This window comes from Gorilla gorilla, chromosome X (genome assembly GCF_029281585.2).
Source record: "Gorilla gorilla gorilla isolate KB3781 chromosome X, NHGRI_mGorGor1-v2.1_pri, whole genome shotgun sequence".
NCBI classification, from domain to species: domain Eukaryota; kingdom Metazoa; phylum Chordata; class Mammalia; order Primates; family Hominidae; genus Gorilla; species Gorilla gorilla.
This window is the reverse complement of record NC_073247.2, coordinates 143,487,762-143,506,312: the sequence shown is the minus strand read 5'-3', so window position 1 is coordinate 143,506,312 and position 18,551 is coordinate 143,487,762. Positions and strand designations below refer to the sequence as shown.

Sequence of the window (18,551 nt, the reverse complement as noted above, 5' to 3'; positions counted from 1 at the left end):
TCTCTCAAGGAGGGCAGATAGGTGGCTCTTTTCTGTTCGATGTCCTTGATAAGTATGGCATTGTTTAGGCCTGAGCAAATCATTATCTACTGCATCCTAGCTAGTATTTTCTGTAGCAGCTTCAAATCTATTTCCTAATGAAGATATCCAACCTTTGGTGTGGAGACCTCTAGATATTTTATGACTCATAATTGAGAATCAAAATGGTGACTAAAAGTGTATGGGAGACTTGATCCTCATGACATTCTTCCTCAGAATTTATTATTTTAGTATCTGAATTCTTAATGAAAGGAATTAATGTTAGTCTGGTTCTGCACTGTGACATTATAGTGCTTCAAGAGCTTGTTCAGGTATGACCTCTCCTGGCCTCTGAGGATTCAGGCAGGCATTCCAGGGTAAGGCATTCTAGGGTAGCCTAGCTTTTTTGACATCTTTGACTTTGTCTAGTTGAATGATGATCTGCATACATAAATGCTATTGGCATGCACAAGTGTCTTGGAGACTCTCTGGGAAGCATTTCTCCATGACCCTTGATATCTTACCTCCCCAGAGTATTTCACCTAAAGTAGACTTAGACGTCTGCTAAACTACCTCCTATGGAGGAATAGTTTGACCCGACCATTTTCATGGAAGAATACAGACCTACCTATGGGACAGTGTCTCATATCTGAAGGTAGAAATGCTGGTGTCCCCAAACCTAGAATTCTTTAGGCTAAGTGATCTTTTATTCACCCCTTGCTAACTATCTTTAATAGAGGCTGTGTGCCTGGGCAGTGGATAGAAGCCTGGCAAGGAAATCACACCTAGCCAAGTACCAGTGGTAGTGACAAGGAGGTTGATTGGTTTATTCTGCAATGGAAGATAGTTTGGGGGGCAATGAGCCTATCATTCCCATTTAGGTTGGATACATGTCATTCATCTGCACCAGGTAGTCCCTTTAGCCATCGTAAAATCTTAATTGCATTCTCTGTGTCCTCATAAACAGCCATTCCTTGCCTCTGATTTAGGGAGAAAAGCAAATTGTTGAACCTTGTGGATTAAACCTACCACACCATAAGATAAATAATAAATAACAAAGTAAAGTGTATTTTACTCTACTTTTTTTTTTTTTTTTTTTTTGAGGTGGAGTCTCGCTCTTTCACCCAGGCTGGAGTGCAGTGGCGCAATCTCGGCTCACTGCAAGCCCTGCTTCCTGGGTTCACACCATTCTCCTGCCTCAGCCTCCTGAGTAGCTGGGACTACAGACGCCGGCCACCACGTCTGGCTAATTTTTTGTATTTTTAGTAGAGACGAGGTTTCACCGTGTTAGCCAGGAAGGTCTCGATCTGACCTCGTGATCCGCCTGCCTCGGCCTCTCAAAGTGCTGGGATTACAGGCGTGAGCCACCACGCCCAGTGCATTTTACTCTACTTCTAACATGTCATAACCTTAAACCAAACATATAGTCATGTACGTATTCTAGAGAGCCAATACGCACGTTGTGATGCATCTGTAAAAATTTAAACAAAGAATGAATGGTGTCTACATTTCTAAAGGAATGTTTCTGAGCATATATTTTTCAGAGTTACCTTCATTTACACTGAAGGCTTGCAATGTTGAAAACATTTACCATTTATGATATTCAAATGAATTCATCCGCCTGAAAGCTTTGTTAAAATACACACTTGATCTGCTCTAAACCACAATGTACAGTGTGACCCAATTTCAATACAGATTTGTTATTTGCATGAAATTAGGAATGTATATATAGCCGGGCGTGGTGGCTCACACCTGTAATCCCAGCACTTTGGGAGGCCAGGGTGATTGGATCACTTGCGGTGAGGAGTTGGAGAACAGCCTGGCCAACATGGTGAAATCCTGTGTCTACTAAAAATACAAAACAATTGGGGATGGTCCGGGTGGCTCACGCCTGTAATCCCATCACTTTAGGAGGCCTAGGCGGGCAGATCACGAGGTTGGGAGATGGAGACCATTCTGGCTAACATGGTGAAACTCTGTCTCTACTAAAAACACAAAAATTAGCCGGGCAGGTGGCATATGCTTTTAGTCCCAGCTACAAAGAAGGCTGAGGGAGGAGAATCACTTGAACCTGGGAGATGGAGGTTGCACTGAGCAGAGATCACATCACTGCACTCCAGCTTGGGTGACAGAGCGAGACTCCATCTCAAAAAAAAAAAAAAACAAAAAAAAACCCAACAAACAAAAAAAAACAAGTAACCAGGCCTAGTGGCATGCACTTGTAATCCCAGCTATTCAGGAGGCTGAGGCAGGAGAATCGCTTGAACTGGAGGTTGCAATGAGCTGAGATCTCGCCATTTCACTCCTGCTGGGAGACAGAGAGAGTTTTAGTCTCAAAAAAGAAAAAAATGATGTGTATATATCGGGGAACCTGCCCCGATATTCACATAGGTTCTTTTCTATTTTCCTTAAGCGTCGGCCAGCTTGAGAAATAAAGGGACAGAGTACAAAAGAGAGAAATTTTAAAGCTGGGCTTCTGGGGGAGACATCACATGTCAGTAGGTTCTGAGATGCCCCACAGGCTGCAAAAACCAGCAAGTTTTTATTAGGGATTTTCAAAAGGGGAGGGAGTGTGCGAATAGGTGTGGGTCACAGACATCAAGTACTTTACAAGGTAATAGAATATCACAAGGCAAGTGGAGGCAGGGAGAGATCACAGGACCAAGGCGAAATTAAAATTGCTAATGAAGTTTCAGGCACCGTTGTCATTGATAACATCTTATCAGGAGACAGGGTTTTTGAGATCAACCAGTCTGACCAAAATTTATTAGGCGGGAATATACACATGGAAATATATTCTTTTATTAGGAGGGAATTTCCTCTTCCTAATAAGCCTGGGAGTGCATGGAAATAATCCAAATTTATTTATTTATTGCCTAGACAAATTGTATTGTAGTGCTTTCCATCTTTATTAGTACATTGATTTTTCTCAGTCTTTGTCAAGCATTATTCTTTAATTAACTAGTGGCAGAATACTGTAAGACTTATATCTAAAAGACAAATTATAAAATACACATGCACACACACACACACACAAACAGACACACCCCATAAAGTCTCAGGAAATACTTGAAGAATATGTTAGTGTCATGGGAACATGCCGAGTTTTGATGTTAAATGATGAGACCATGAGATGAAACTGAGCAACCTCGACAGGAACTGAACATATGTAGTATGAGTATCATGCCATGTGGAGCACATATGGCATGCAGTAATGACAGCTATCTGGTCCCTCCTCTATGGTTCATGCCAAATTGTTGTCTGCAGTGCAACACATGAGCTAAAACATGAAGAACTCCCTGGTTGTCTGGAAGGGGAGCCAGAATAGAGACCACCAGGATTTGTAAATCCTGGTGGTCTCGGAGCCTCAAGCAATTTTATCCCTGTGCCTTTATCCCCAAATTTATCCCCCGAGGGAGACAGTTTGATGCCATGGAAAGTACTGGACCTATAAATCTGAGGTAAATCGTAATCATATAGACTGGTTAGGAGGATTTTAAATGTCTGAACAAATAAGATTTCTGATGAGGGTGGGTGGTTTCGGCCTTGGTTTGATTTCAGATGGAAAACAAAAGCAAAATTGCCACAGTAAGAACAGATGACTCCAAACTGGGCAAAAAGCAAGGCAGCCATGTTTCCTTGTGCCTTTGTCTTTGGGTGGCGTTTTTTCAGACAAGAAGGGCGGGAGAAGAAGACTCCACGACACCTGTTAGCACATCTAGAGCACTACTGCCACCGTTAGGACATAGTTAAGCAACGCCCTACGCCCTATGCCTAAGCCATGTCAATGTCCTTCCCCTGAAGACAGTCCTTCCACCTGTTGGGGAAGGTCTGGCCTGTGGGGAGGGGGAAGAGGCTTGAGCTCCATGCTGCTTGTCCTTGCCTTATCCTCTAAGACCGCACTTTGGGAGGCTGAGGCGGGCGGATCGTCTGAGGTCGGGAGTTCAGGACCAGCCTGGCCAGCATGGTAAAACCCCATCTCTACTAAAAATACAAAAATTAATCGGATGTGGTGGCAGGCATCTGTAATCCCAGCTACTCAGGAAGCTGAGAATCGCTTGAACCCGGGAGGGGGAGGTTGCAGTGAGCCGAGATCTCACCATTGCACTCCAGCCTAGGCAACACAGTGAGACTCCGTCAAAAAAAAAAAAAAAAAAAAGACCTGGACATTGGTAGTGTCTTGGTATAGAACCTAGAGAGTGAAGGAAAGTAAATACTGTGAATGTCCCTTGGTAAAATCCTGTTCCTTGTACGCGGTACTGATGCTACCAGAGACCCAAAGACCTGTAGCAAGATGCAAGCACGTGAAAGCCTGCCAACTCTTGCTCCAAGGGGCAGGAACAGGAGACAGATGCCCACAAGAGCCTGCATGTGTGTTTGAGTGGGTTCCTGCTGTCCAGCAAACAACTGGGGAAATGGAGGCCCTGCCCCGGAAATTCCTGTGCCAGGACTGCCTGGCAGCTGCTGCTTCACTCCAAGCCCCTCACTCTCCAGGTTCTACACCAAGATACCGCCAATGTCCAGGCCTCTCTTAAGACCTTAGAGGAGAAGGCAAGAAGACCTAGCCTGGAGCCCAATCCTCTTCCACCTCAGCATAGATTAGACCTTCCGCCACAGCGAGGCTTCCAGGGAAGAATACTGTAATGGCGGAGTCTGTCTTCAAACTATTTCCTCACGGTGGCAGTAGTGCTTCATATTTTCTTGGAAGCGCTGTCTCGGCTCCCTCTTCTCCCGCCTTTTCTGTCTGAAAAAACGCTACCCAGAGACAAAGGCCCCACCGATCATGGCCACCAGGAGATTTGTCCAGTTTGGTACGACCTTGTCTTACTGTTGAATTTTTGCTATTTTCTTTCCATCTGAAAACAAAATGAGGCCTAAACCACCCATGCTCTTCACGAATCTTGTTCTTTCAGAAATTAAATATACTCCTCACTGAGACTATCTGGGTATGATTTACTTCACACTGTTACAGGTCCAGCAAGTTCCATGGCATCAAATTTTCTCCTTCAGGTGATAAACTGGGTGGATGAAGGTGCAATAAGGAAAAATTTATTTGAAACTTGGAGAAGATCTTTGGCAAACAGTTTACAAATCCTGGTGGTCTTTGACCTGGTTCCCCTCTCGGACAACCAGAGAGTTCATGTTCTAGCCTCATGTGTTGCATTGTAGGCAAAAATTTGGTTTAAGTCATAGAGTAAGGACCATCTGGTCATTACTCCTTGGCCTATATGCTCCACATGGCGTGATCCTCATAGTCCCTATGTTCAGTCCCTATCGAGATTACTCAGTTTCATCTCATGGTCTCAACATTTAACACCAGAACACAGCATGTTCCCATGCATTACATATTCTTCAGGGATTTCCTGAGACATTAGATGCTGTGTGTGGGGGGGGGATGGGTGTGTGTGTTCTGTCCTGTCCCTTGGAGCAAGAGTTAGTAAGCTTTCAGGCAGTGTTACTGTATCACAGTCCTTTGTTGCAGCAGTATGAGAACACAAAAGACAGGCCTGTTCCAGGTGTGATAAAGCAGGAGCCAATATGTTTTCTGGTAGTCTCAACGGCATCTGGTTGTCTAAAGACTGAAAGGACCTAAAGTTTTACATCTTCTAGTAGAGTTGTTTTTTGGTTTTGTTTTTTTAGATGGAGTCTTGCTCTGTCGCCCAGCCTGGAGTGCAGCAGCACGATCTCAGCTCACTGCATCCTCCGTCTCCCAGGTTGAAGGGATTCTCTTGTCTCAGGCCCCCGAACAGCTGAGACTACAGATGGGCTCCACCACGTTTGGCTAATTTTTGTATTTTTAGTAGAGACCGGGTTTCACCATGTGGGTCAGGGTGGTCTCGAACTCCTGACTTCATGCGATCAGCCCGTCTTGGCCCCCCAGTGTGCTGGATTACAGGCGTAAGCAACTGTGCCTGGCTGTTCCTTTTTATTTTTTGTTTATTTACTTTCTTAGTGGAGTTGTTACACATAAAGGGATGGGAAACAAAAGGAGTGAAAAGGATTGAAAATTAATCCACATTTTAAAAGTGCTTGTCTGTTGGAGGTAGCATTACCCATGATCTCACTTTGTTAGCGGTGGCAGTGAACCGAGTTACCCCGAGTAACAGGCGGCATATCCATATAGGTCGACAGCAACTTCAGTCCTTGCCTCCTCCAAAGAAATAACTCGACTGAGGGTCATAAAGCAGAAAAAGAGACTGAGGCAAGATTCAGAGCAGGAGTGGAAGTTTATTTAACAGGCTTTAGAACAGGAAAGAAAGGAAAGAAAGAACCGTTGGAAGAGAACCAAGTGGGTGCCTGAATGGCCAAGAGAACAAAAAGATCTTTTAACCTTGATCATGGGACCTTATAGGCTTACCTCTTGCCCATGATTCTTCCTTTAGGGTGAGCTTTGCGCATGCGCAGTGCTCTCCTTACCCTTTGGAATTGAGCACTGTGCAGTGTGTTTAGGGAGTTATACACATGCCCATCTGAGGCTTTTTTCCTTTTTCTGGTGGCATGTACCCGGAACATCATATTTCGCCATTTTGTGTCTTAATACGCATGCCCAAGAAGCCGCTTCTCCCTGGGGCCTGCATTCAGTTCACACTTTTAATATTATCAGGTGTGGGCCATCAGGAGATTGCCTCTCCCTTGCTACCAAATTATCATTTTTAGGAAGACAATGTGATCATTGCTGAACCATCACGTGACATTTCTATTGGGTGGGGGAGAGTCTTTTCCTGCCCTGCTTATTGCCTATGTAACTAACTGTAACAACTTTACTTTTTCATGTATGACTATTGGGTCAGGCACATTTTGAAGAAGCATGAGTGTTTCAGTAAATTCAAAAACAGGTGGTAAAAGTGACATCAATGACAATGGTGCAGTAGACACTTTCTGTAGTCCATCTCTCCAGAAAAGCAACTCAAAACAATTAATAATGTATAATTAGAAGATCATTTTCTCAGCACGATATATGGGGCATTAATTAAAAACCTACAGCTAATAATATAGTCAAGAGGGAACGACTGAAAGCTTTGCTTCTAAAATCATGAACAGGAGAAGAACACTCACTTTTGCCGCTTCTATTGAACATTATACTTAAAATTTTAGCCCGGGGCGTCAGGCAATGAAGATATATAAAATACATCCCAATTGAAAAGAAAAAATGGAAATTATTTCTCTTCACAAATACAATGATCTTATAAAAATGCTTAAAAATCCAGAAAACAACAATATTACAGCTAGTGAACAGTATCTAGCAAGCACAGCAGGATAGAACATTAACTCGGAGAAATCAGTTGTAGTTTTATTTGTGTACACTAGCAATGAATAATCTGAAAATTAAATTAAGAAAGCAATTCCCTTTACAATAGCATCAAAATGAATCATATTTTAGGACAATAGTTAATAGATGAAAGTCTTATACATTGAAAATCACAAAATATTGGAGAAGAAGTTAAAGATAACCTTGATTTTAAAAAAGGACATCCTGTGGTAATGGGTTGGAAGACAAAATATTTTTAACATACCAATACTACCCACTGAGATCTATAAATTTAATGCAATCATTATTATCCCAATGAGGATTGTTTGTTTTTGTAAAAAAGGAACACAAATTCTAAAGATCCTATTAAATTGCAAGAGATCTGATAACCAATGTAAAGTCTGAATAAGAAAAACCAAGGTAGAAGACTCACACTTCTATATTTCAAAACTTACTAGAAAAGCTAGAGTAATCAAAGCAGTGTGATAATTAAATAAGAATACACACAGTGATTAATGGAAGAGACGGAGAGTCTGGAAATAAACCCAGACGTTGTGGTCAATTCATTTTTGACAAAGTTATTCAGGTCATTTTATGAGTAGTTAATAGAGTCTTTAACAAATAGTACTTAGACAACTGGTTATCTACATGCAAAAGGATGAATTTAGGCCGGGCGCTGTGGCTCACGCCTGTAATCCAGCACTTTGGGAGGCTGAGGTGGGCGGATCACAAGGTCAGGAGATCCAGACCATCCTGACTAACGCGGCGAAACCCTGTCTCTACTAAACAATACAAAAAAAAAATAGCCAGGCGTGGTGGCGGGCGCCTGTAGTCCCATCTACTCAGGAGGCTGAGGCAGGAGAATGGCGTGAACCCGGGAGGCGGAGCTTGCAGTCAGCGGAGATTGTGCCACTGCACTACAGCCTGGGTGACAGAGAGAGACTCCGTCTGAAAAAGAAAGAAAAGAAAGAAAAAATTTAAGGATCCTGGGTGACAAAGCGAGACTCCGTCTCAAAAAAAAAAAGGATGAATTTAGTCCTCTGCCTCACATTATATCCAAAAATAAGTCAAAATGTATCAAATTTCTAAATGTAAGAGCTAAAGCTATGAAACCTTCAGGGACACTATAGGGATAAATCGTCACGACTTTAGATTTGGCAATGATTTTTTAGCTATACCACCAAAAGCACCAATTAACAAAAGAAAATATAAATTGGACTTTCCTGAAATTAAAAACTTTTTGCATCAATATACACTATCAAGAACTTGAAAAGCCAATTGACACAATGTGAGGAAACATTTGTAAATCAATTATCTAGAAACTTCTAATACCCAGTACATATAAAGAACTCTTAAAACCTAGAAACAAAAAGACAGATAACCCAATTTATATCGAAGAGATAAGATATCATGGTCGGGCGCGATGGCTCATGCCTGTAATCTCAGCACTTTGGGAAGCCGAGGTGGATGGATCATGAGGTCAGGAGTTCCAGACCAGCCTGGCCAACATGGTGAAACCCCGTCTCTACTAAAAAACACAAAAATTATCGGGCATAGTGGCATACGCCTGTAATCCCAGCTACTGGGGAGCCTGAGGCAGGAGAATCGCTTGAACCCAGGAGGCGGAGGTTGCAGTGAGCCGAGATTGCACCACTGCACTCGAGCCTGGGCAACAGAGCAAGACTCCATCTAAACAAAAAAAAAACAGAGAGAGAGAGAGAGAGATCAAAAAGATAACCAATGGAAGAAATTTGAAAACACCTTAAGTGAAAGAAACAAGACTAAAAAGACCACTTATTGAGATGATCAGTAGTTAGGGAAAGTAGATGAATGTTTGTCAGGGGCTGGGCAGAGAGTGGAATGGGGAATGACTGCTTAATGGGTCCAGGGTTTTCTTTTGTGGTAATGAAAATGCTTTGCCAATAGATAGAGATAGTACTTGCACTGCATTGTGAATGTACTAAATACCACTGAATTTCACACATTTTAATGGTTAATTTTATGTTATGTGAATTTTACAAACTCAGTTTTAAAAAGTGCCAATACTTTTAAAGCTGTCATTATTTCCATGAATAATTAATTCTATTTGAGAAGTACTCAATAAAACTTATTTTAACTGTTATACTACAAGGTGGCCGGGCACGGTGCCTCGTGCCTCTAATCCTAGCACTTTGGGAGGCCGAGATGGGAGCATCACTCTAGGCCAGGAGTTCAAGAACAACCTGATCAACATAGCGAAGCCCCATATCTAAAATTTTTTTAAAAAATATAAATAAAAAACAGTTATACTACAGGGGAATTTGAACATTAGTTTATAAAAGTCCATATTATATGTGCATAGGCAAAAGTGATTATTTCTTCTCATTATGTTTGACCTACCATATGTTTTCTACTTTATAATTTCATAAAGTTCTCCTAGAGTAAAATATGAAAAAATTACAAGCATTCAAAAGTATATATTGATGTAGATATATTCAATGAGTATAAGGTGATACTGAAGATTTTGTACAAAATTTCAAACATTATGCATCCAATTATATTTAAACTGTGTCGAGTGTGTATTTATATCTGTCTGTAGGTATATTACAAAATTTTTAATGCTGTATATGTATGATTTTTTAGACAGTGTCTCACTCTGTTGCCCAGGCTGGAGTGCAGTGGTATGATTATGGCTCACTGCAGCATCAACCTCCCTGGGCTCAGGTGGTCCTCCCACCTCTGCCTTCTATGTAGCTGGGGCTTCCATTGCATACCACCATGCTCAGCTATTTTTTGTATTTTTTGTATAGATGAGGTCTCACTACATTGCCAGGGCTGACCTTGAACTCCTGGGCTCAAGCTGTCCACCTGCCTTGGCCTCCCAAAGTGTTGGGATTACAGTTGTGAGCCACTATGCCCGGCCAATGCTATACATTTTTAATCATGGTACATGTTATACTGAGTATATGTTTGAAGATGGCATTTTTGGCCAACAAATTCATATCTTCAATTCATCATTATATAAACAGAGACACTAATGAAGCATTCTAGCTGCATGTGAGTGGCGTGAATGCATCCATCTTACAGTTTTCTTTTTGTTTTTGTTTTTTGTTTTTTGTTTTTGTGAGATGGAGTCTCGCTCTGTAGCCCAGGCTGGAGTTCAGTGGCGTGATCTCGGCTCACTGCAACCTCCGCCTCCTGGGTCCCAGTTCAAGCAATTCCCCAGCCTCAGCCTCCCAAGTAGCTGGGATTACAGGCATGCGTCACCATGCCCAGTTAATTTTTGTATTTTTAGTGGAGACGGGGTTTCACCATGTTGGCCAGGCTGGTCTTGAACTCCTGACCTCGTGATCCACTCGCCTTGGCCTCCTAAAGTGCTGGGATTACAGGCATGAGCAACCGCGCCTGGCCGTACAGTTTTCTTAGGTTACACATCTAGGTGACTAAATGTGTGAGATGCCTATTTCAACTACAATTTGTTGAATTTTGTTATCTTTCTTTGAACATTTTAAAGATAAAGTTTTAAGGTAAGAATTAGGAATAAGAATTCTAGAAGAATTAAAAATTCTAATTTTCAGAGGTATAAATATGTATTATACATCTGTTTATATTGTATATAAATATGTATTTATATGTTTATGTATGTTTAAATATATATATATTTTTTAGCCAGGTGCGGTGACTCACGCCTGTAATCCCTGCACTTTGGGAGGCTGCGGCGGGCGGATCACCTGAGGTCGGGAGTTCGAGACCAGCCTGGGAGACAGAGTGAGAATCCATCTAAAAGAAATTAATATATGTATATATATTTATATATGTATATGTATTTTTTAGATTTAAAAGTGAAAATTGAGAACTTATGTTTTGATGAATAGTCCAATTAAGTTCTTTGCAAATATTTTATTGTCTAAAATTCAGATATTGCAAATGTTTTATGAGAATATCAAAAACTCCTCAACAATCAGATGTGAAACTTTTAATTCTTCAACCTTATGTATAGCTAAATTCAGCTAAAATGTAAATTTATTGTGTGTTTGACTGTATACATAGAACTTTTTATCTGTATATTGAAAAAAAGGGAGTGAATATGGAAATGGTTATCAGTGTTTAATATATAGTTTTATGACATTGCTTTTCTCTTCATCAGCATATGGTTACTGTTTTACTTTGCAAGTTCTATGTCTTTGTCACTAATGAGAAAATATAGGACTTATTCCTAATGAAAAAGAGTAAGACACATGTACAACAAAGTTATACAACAGTCTTAAGTCATAGCCATTTAATGACACTGGAAAAAATTTCTGTTCCAATGTTAAATAATGAAACCATGAGACAAAATCCTGTGATCCATCTGATTAGAATTTATAGTCATTCCTGTATTTGTGTCCATTCAAGTAGGGCTGTGTGTGTTTTCTCAGGCTGGAGAGCTATCCGAACCCTTATGTTAGAGCCCCACTAAATATCAGCCTCCCTCTCAACATATAAGGCCTAATGACTAGGTCAGATCGTGTGGTAAAACTCCTAGGGAACCTGGGTAGGGAATCAGGACAAGAACCACATGGCCTGGTGCCTAGATTTGCTCTTCTGAAAGACCTTAGGGGTAAAACTTTTTTTTTTCTTCTCTCCTTAGGCATGGAAACCTAAGGTCTGTCCCCCAAACTACAAGACTATTTGACATCATAATAAAACACTGCAGATATGATGCTGAGTGAGTAAGAGTAGAAATGGGAAGACTTGGTTGTGCAGTAACTGAGTTCTTGAAAAGAGGAGATGCTTGATGAGGGTGAGTGGATTACATCACTGTTTAATATCCAATGGAAACCAAAAGCAAATGGCTAAGAGTGGAATATGTTTACACGAATTGAGCAAAATATTGGGTAGCCATAGTTTCTGGTGTCTTTGTTTCTTCATGACCTTCTTTTTGAAACGTGTAGTCATGTATGTGTACACATTCAAACAAAAAGCTGATAGTGTCTACTTTACTAAAGTAACGTTCTTGAGGTCGAATTTTAAGATTTACCTTTATTTGCCAGGTGCAGTGACTCATGCCTGCAATCCCAGCGCTTTGGGAGGCCGAGGTGGGCCGATCACGAGGTCAGGAGATTGAGACCAGCCTGGCCAACATAGTGAAACCCCGTCTCTACTAAAAATACAAAAATTAGCAGGGTGTGGTGGCACACACCTGTAATCCCAGCTACTCGGGAGGCTGAGGCAGGAGAATCACTTGAAACCAGAAGGCAGAAGTTGCAGTGAGCCGAGATCGTGCCTCTGCACTCCAGCCTGGGCGAAAGAGCAAAATTCTGTCTCAAAAAAAAAAAAAAAAAGATTTACCTTTATTTACAGTGAAGGCGTGAAATGTTGAAAAATAAGACTTAGTACTGTGGACATTCAAATGAATTCACGCTCCTCAAAGGTTTCTTAAAATACGCACTCGGTCTGATCCAAATCACAGTGTACACAGTAATCCACTTTTAATACAGATTTATTTTTTGCTGAAATTAACAATGTACTTATTGAAAGATATGCATGGAAATAATCCAAATGAGTTGCCTTGACAAGTTGTATTGTAGCGGTTTTCTTCGTTATTAATACCTGGACTATTCTTAATATTTGTCAAGCATTATTCTTTAATTTACTATTTGGAGAATACTGTAATCCTTATACCTAAAAGACAAATTATAAAACTCTCAGAGAAACATATAATTATAAACACACACAGTCCATAAAGTCTCAGGAAATACTTGAAGAATATTTAATGGCATGGGCACATGTTGTGTTTTGATGTTAAACGATGAGACCATTAGACGAAACTTGGAGTAACCGTGACAGGAATTAAACATATGTACTTTGAATATCATGCCATGTGGAGTATATATGGCATGCAGTAATGAGCATCACCTGGTTTCTCCTCTAGTGGCTCATGCCAAATTGTTGCCTGCAATGCACCACAGAAGGCTCAGAAGGCTCTCAGAATAGGGAGAACTCCCTGGATGTCTCACAGGGGAGCCAGGTCAAAGACCTCTGGGATTTGTTTTTTGTTTTTTGTTTTTTTGAGACGGAGTCTCGCTGTGTCCCCAGGCTGGAGTGCAGTGGTGGGATCTCGGCTCACTGCAACCTCCACCTCCCGGGTTCAAGCGATTCTACTGCCTCAGCCTCCCGAGTAGCTGGGACTACAGCCCACCACCACGCCCGGCTAATTTTTGTATTTTTAGTAGAGATGGGGTTTCACCATGTTGGCCAGGATAGTCTCGATCTCTTGAACTCGTGATCCGTCCGCCTTGGCCTCTCAAAGTGCTAGGATTACAGGCGTGAGCCACCACGCCCGGCCGACCTCTGGGATTTTTAAATTGTTTGCCGGAGAAGATCTTTTCTGCTTTCAGACCTTTTCTCCTTTTTGTGTTTTCACCCACCGAATTTATCCGCTGAAAGAGACGGTTTGATGCCACGGAAATTACTGGACCTGTAACTCTGAAGCAAATCAAACTAACACAGGCTAGTTCAGGAGAATATGTAATTTTTGATAGAACAAGGGCAGGTGGTTTAGGCCTCGGTTTGATTTGTTTTCTTTTCTTTCTTTCTTTCTTTTTTTTTTTTTTTATTTGAGACGGAGTTTCTCTCTTGTTGCCCAGGCTGGAGTGCAGTGGCGCGATCCCGCAACCTCTGCCTCCTGGGTTCAAGCGATTCTCCTATATCAGCCTCCCGAGTAGCAGGGATTACAGGCATGCGTCACCACACCCGGCTAATTTTGTATTTTTAATAGAGACGGGGTTTCTCCATGTTGGTCAGGCTGGTCTCGAATTCCCGACCTCAGGTGATCTGCCCTCCTTGGCCTCCCAAAGTGCTGGGATTACAGGCGTGAGCCACCGCGCCCGGCCTTTAGTTTGATTTCAAGTTGAAAATAAAAAGAAAAAGTGCAGCAGTAAGACCGGCAAGCTCCAAACTGCAAGATATAAAGCATCCAGGTTTGGAACGCCTTGTCTATGGGTGGCTTTTTTTTCAGGCAGGAAGGGCGGGAGAAGAGGACTTTGAACCAGGGCTTCTTCCTGTATATGGAGCAATACTGCCATCGCGCGGATATCGTTTAAAAAAAACCCTTCCACCATTACAGTGTTCTTCCCCGTGAGGACTACCTGTTGGCCAAGGTCTGGTCTGTGGGGAGGTGGAAGAGGCTTGGGCTCCATGCTAGGTAGGAGTCCTTGTCTTCTCCTCTAAGGCCTTAAAAGAGACCTGGATATTGGCGGTATCTTGGTATAGAACATGGAGAGTGAACGTTCTGAAAGCAAATCCTATAAACTTCCCCTGGAATAACCCTGTTCTATGTGCGCGGTACTGATGCTACCAGAGACCCAAAGACCCATAGCCAGCACGAGAACGTTGGCTGACTCTTGCTCCAAGGGCCAGGAATAAGAGATAGATGCCCGCAAGAGCCTCCATGTGTGTTTGAGTGGGTTCCTGCAGTCCTGCCCACACCAGGAAGAACCGAGGCCCGGCCCCACGATTTCCTGTGCCGGGACCTCCTGGCAGCTGCTGGTTGACTTCGAGCCCATCACACTCCAGGTTCTACACCAAGATACCGCCAATGTTAAGGCCTCTCTTCAGACCTTAGAGGAGAAAGCAAGAAGACCTAGCCTGGAGCCCAAGCGTCTGCCACCTCCCACAGTTCAGACTTTTCCCCACAGCGAATCTTTCCGGGAAGGACGCTGTAATGGCGTATTGTGTCTTTAAACGATTTCCTCACGGTGGCAGTCGTGCTTCACATTTTCCAGGAATCCCTAGCTTGGAGCCCTTTTCTCCCACCCTTCCCGTCTGAAAAAACGCCACTCAGAGACAAAGGCGCCACCCAATATGGCTGCCTGGAGATTTGTCCAGTTTGGTGCAACCTGGTCTTACTGTTGAATTTTCGCTTTTTTTTTTTCCATCTCTAAACAAAATGAGGCCTAAACCACCCATGCTCATCAAGAATCTTGTTCTTTCAGAAATTAAATATACTGCTCACTGAGTCTATCTGGGTATGATTTACCTCACACAGTTACAGGTCCAGCAAGTTGAATGTAATGAAAATGATTTGCCACTAGATAGTGGTAATGCTTGCACTGCATTGTGAATATACTAAATGCCACTAAATTTCACACATTTTAATGGTTAATTTTATGTTTTATGAATTATACAAACTCAGTTTTTAAAAGTGCCAGTACTTTTAAACCTATCATTATTTCCATGAATAATTAATTGTATTTGAAAAGTACTCAAGTTTTCAGTGAAGAAAACTTGTTTTAACAGATATACTACAAGGCAGCCAGGCTTGGTGCCTCATGCCTGTAATACTAGCACTTTGGGAGGCAGAGTTGGGTGGATCGCTTGAGGCCAGGAGCTCGAGATCAGTCTGGTCAACATAGCGAAACCCCATATCTAAAATTAAAAAAAAAGAAAGAAAGAAAGAAAAAGAACCAGTTGCACTACAGGGGAATTTGAACATTAGTTTATAAAGTCCATATTATATGTGCATAGGGAAAATTGATTATTTCTTTTCACTGTGGTTGACCTATCATATGTTTTCGGCTTTATAATTTCTTAAAGTTCTAGAGTAAAATATGAAAAAAAGTCAAACACTCAAAAGTAAATACTGACGTAGATACATTCAAAGAGTATAAGGTGATGCTGAAGATTTTGTAGAAAATTTCAAACAATATGAATCCAATTATATTTAGAGTAAACTGTGTTGAGTGTGTGTGTATTTATATCTGTAGGTATATTACAAAATTTTAAATGCCATATATATATATATATATATATATATATATATATTTTTTTTTTTTTTTTTTTAGACAGCGTCTCACTCTGTTGCCCAGGCTGGAGTGCAATGGCATGATCATGGTTCACTGCAGTATCAACCTCCCTGGGCTCCGGTGGTCCTCCTACCTCCACTACCTAAGTAGCTGGGGTTTCCATTGCAAGCCACCATGCCTGGCTATTTTTTGGATTTTTTGTAGTCACGGGGTCTCACTACATTGCCAGGACTAGTCTTGAACTCCTGGGCTCAAGCTATTCACCTCCTTGGCCTCCCAAAGTGCTGGGATTACAGTTGTGAGCCACTGTGCCCGGCCAATGCTATATATTTTTAATCCTGATAGGTGTTATAGTGAGTATATGTTTGAAGATGGTATTTTTGGCCAACAAATCGTGTCTTTAATTCATCATTATATAAACAGAGACACTAATGAAGCATTCTAGTGGCATGTGAGTTGTGTGAATGCATCCATCTTACAGTTTTCTTAGGTCACACATCAAGGTGACTGAATGTGAGAGATGCCTATTTCAACTATCATTTATTGAGTTTTGTTGTCTTTCCTTTGAGATTTCAAAGATCAATTTTTAAGGAAAGAATTAGGAATAAAAATTCAAGAAGAATTAAAAATTTCAGTTTTCAGCAGTATAAGTGTGTATAATACATATGTTCATATTGCATATAAATATGTATTTATATGTTTATATGTGTATAAATATATATATTATACTTAAAAGTACAAATTGAGTACTTATTTTTTGTTTGTTTGTTTGTTTTGAAATGGAGTCTCACTCTGTCGCAGAGGCTAGAGTACAGAGGCACAATCTCTGCTCACTACAACCTCCGCCTCCAGTGTTCAAGTGATTCTACTGCCTCAGCCTCCTGAGTAGCTGGGATTACAGGTGCCTGCCACCACGCCCAGTTAATTTTTGTATTTTTAGTAGAGTCAGGTTTCACCATGTTGGCCAGGCTGGTCTCGAACTCCTGACCTTGTGATCCACCCGCCTCGGCCTCCCAAAGTGCTAGGATTATTGGCGTGAGCCACCGCGACCGGCCGAGTACTTATGTTTTCATGAATAGTCCAATCAAGAAGTTCTCTGCAAATATTTTATTGTCTTAAATTTAGATATTGCAAATTTTTTATGAGAATATGAAAAACTCAGGAATCATATATGAAACTTTCTTCAACCTTATGTATAGCTAAATTCAACTAAAATGTAAATTTATTGTCGTGTTTAACTGTATAGATAGAACTTTTTCTCTGTGTTGAAAAAATGGGAGTAAATATGGAACTGTTCGTTTGTTTGGTTTTGAGACAGAGTCTCGCTCTGTCGCCCAGGCTGGAATGCAATGGCGTGATCTCGGCTCACTACAGCCTCCGCCTGCTGGGTTCAAGCAATTCTGCCTCAGCCTTCTGAGTAGCTGGGACTACAGGCATGCGCCACCATGCCCGGCTAATTTTTTGTATTTTTAGTAGAGATGGGGTTTCACCATGCTGGCCAGGCTGGTCTCAAACTCCTGACCTTGTGTTCTGCCCGTCTCGGCCTCCCAAAGTGCTGGGATTACAGGTGTGAGCCACCACGTCCGGCCCATAATATGGAACTGTTTATCAGTGTTTAATACACAATTTTATGGCATCGATTTTCTCCTGATCAGCACATGGTTATTTTTATCTTCTTTGCAAGTTCCATGGCTTTGTTAATAATGAGAAAATACAGGACTGATTCCTAACTGAAAAACAATAAGACACATACAAAACAAAGTCACAGGACACAGTCATAAGTCACAGCTTTTTAAAGACACTGGAAAATATTTCTGTTCCAATGTTAAATAATGAAACCATGAGACAAAATCCTGTGATCCATCTGATTAGCATTTATAGTCATTTGTGTATTTGTGTCCATTCAAATAGGGCTGTGTGGGTCTTGTCAGGTTGGAGAGCTATCCGTACCCTTATGTTAGAGCTCCACTACATATTGGCCTCCCCCTCAACATGTAAGGCCTACTGCCTAGGTCAGATATGGAGTAGAACTGCCAGGGAACCTGGGTAGGCAGTCAGGACAAGAACCACATGGCCTGGTGCCTAGATTTGCTCTTCTCCAAGACCTTAAGGGTAAGCTTTTTTTCTCTTCTCTCCTTAGGCATGGATCACTAAGGTCTGTTCCCAATACAAGAAGACTCTTTGACATCATAATAAAATACTGCAGATACAATGCTGAGTGAAAAAGAGTAGAAATGGGAAGACTTGGTTGTGCAGAAACTGAGTTCTTAAAGAGAGGAGATACTTTATGAGGGTGAGTGGATAACCTCTCAGTTTAATATCCAATGGAAACCAAAAGCAAATGGCTAAGAGTGGAATATGTTTACACAAATTGAGCGAAATGTTAGGTAGTCATAGTTTCTGGTGTCTTTGTCTCTTCATGGCCTTTTTATTGAAACATGTAGGGATGTATCTGTAAACATTCAAACAAAAAGCTGATAGTGTCTACTTTTCTTTCTTTTTTTTTTTTTTTTGAGGCA

At 41.4% G+C, this 18,551-nt stretch overlaps 1 long non-coding RNA gene across 6 annotated transcripts in view; it reads left to right on the top strand.

Moving 5' to 3' along the window:
• LOC101153527 (uncharacterized) overlaps positions 1-18,551 on the top strand; it is a 137,233-nt gene that overhangs the window by 63,100 nt on the left and 55,582 nt on the right. For 5 of the 6 annotated variants that reach the window (XR_010132572.1, XR_010132573.1, XR_010132571.1 and 2 more), the window contains 3 exons: positions 10,916-11,014; positions 11,877-12,029; positions 18,173-18,325. This is a non-coding gene — a long non-coding RNA (uncharacterized lncRNA). Of the gene's footprint in view, positions 1-10,915; positions 11,046-11,876; positions 12,030-18,172; positions 18,326-18,551 lie in introns of all 6 variants that reach the window. The other variant, XR_010132575.1, reaches the window with a different exon arrangement.